We start from the raw sequence: 879 nt of genomic DNA, 5'->3' as shown, positions 1-879 counted from the left end.
CACCATTATTAAAGCCTTGTTGAGACTTTTGTTGATCCTTCCATGAGAAATTTGGATGATTTCTCCATGAGGGATTATAGGTGTTTCCATAGGGTTCACCCATGTAATTTACCTCTGCTATTGTAGGGTTCTCAGGATCATAAGCTTCTTCTTCAGAAGAGGCCTCTTTAGTACTGTTGGATGATTCTTTCAATCCATTTAGACTCTGAGAAATCACATTGACTTACTGAGTTAATATTTTGTTCTGAGCCAATATGGCATTCAGAGTATCAATTTCAAGAACTCCCTTCCTCTGAGGCGTCCCATTACTCACAGGATTCCTTTCAGAAATGTACATGAACTGGTTATTTGCAACCATGTCAATGAGTTCTTGAGCTTCTGCAGGCATTTTCTTTAGGTGAATAGATCCACCTGCAGAATGTTCCGGTGACATCTTTGATAGCTCAGACAGACCATCATAGAATATATCCAGGATGGTCCATTCTGAAAGCATGTCAGAAGGACACTTTTTGGTCAGTTCCTTGTATCTCTCGCAAGCTTCATAGAGGGATTCACCTTCCTTTTGTTTGAAGGTTTGAACATCCACTCTAAGCTTACTAAGCTTTTGAGGAGGAAAAAACTTGGCTAAGAAAGCCGTGACCAGCTTATCCCAGGAGTTCAGGCTATCTTTAGGTTGAGAGTCCAACCATATTCTAGCTCTGTCTCTCACAGCAAACGGGAAAAGCATGAGCCTGTAGACCTCGGGATCAATCCCATTGGTCTTAACAGTATCACAGATTTACAAGAATTCAGTTAAGAACTGAAAGGGATCTTCAGATGGAAGTCCATAAAACTTGTAGTTCTGTTGCATCAGAGAAACTAATTGAGGTTTCAGCTCAA

The 879-nt window shown here is 40.6% G+C and overlaps 1 non-coding gene across 1 annotated transcript; it reads left to right on the top strand.

Annotated features, from left to right (window-relative positions):
* The first annotated feature begins 487 nt into the window (after positions 1-487).
* Positions 488-595, top strand: LOC148577946 (small nucleolar RNA R71). The gene has a single exon (XR_015902879.1). It is a non-coding gene; the product is annotated as a small nucleolar RNA R71 (small nucleolar RNA).
* Positions 596-879: the final 284 nt, after the last annotated feature.

Source organism: Arachis ipaensis, chromosome B1 (assembly GCF_059453495.1).
Source record: "Arachis ipaensis isolate K30076 ecotype BB chromosome B1, ASM5945349v1, whole genome shotgun sequence".
Lineage (NCBI taxonomy): Eukaryota > Viridiplantae > Streptophyta > Magnoliopsida > Fabales > Fabaceae > Arachis > Arachis ipaensis.
This window is presented reverse-complemented; position numbering and strand designations above follow the sequence as displayed.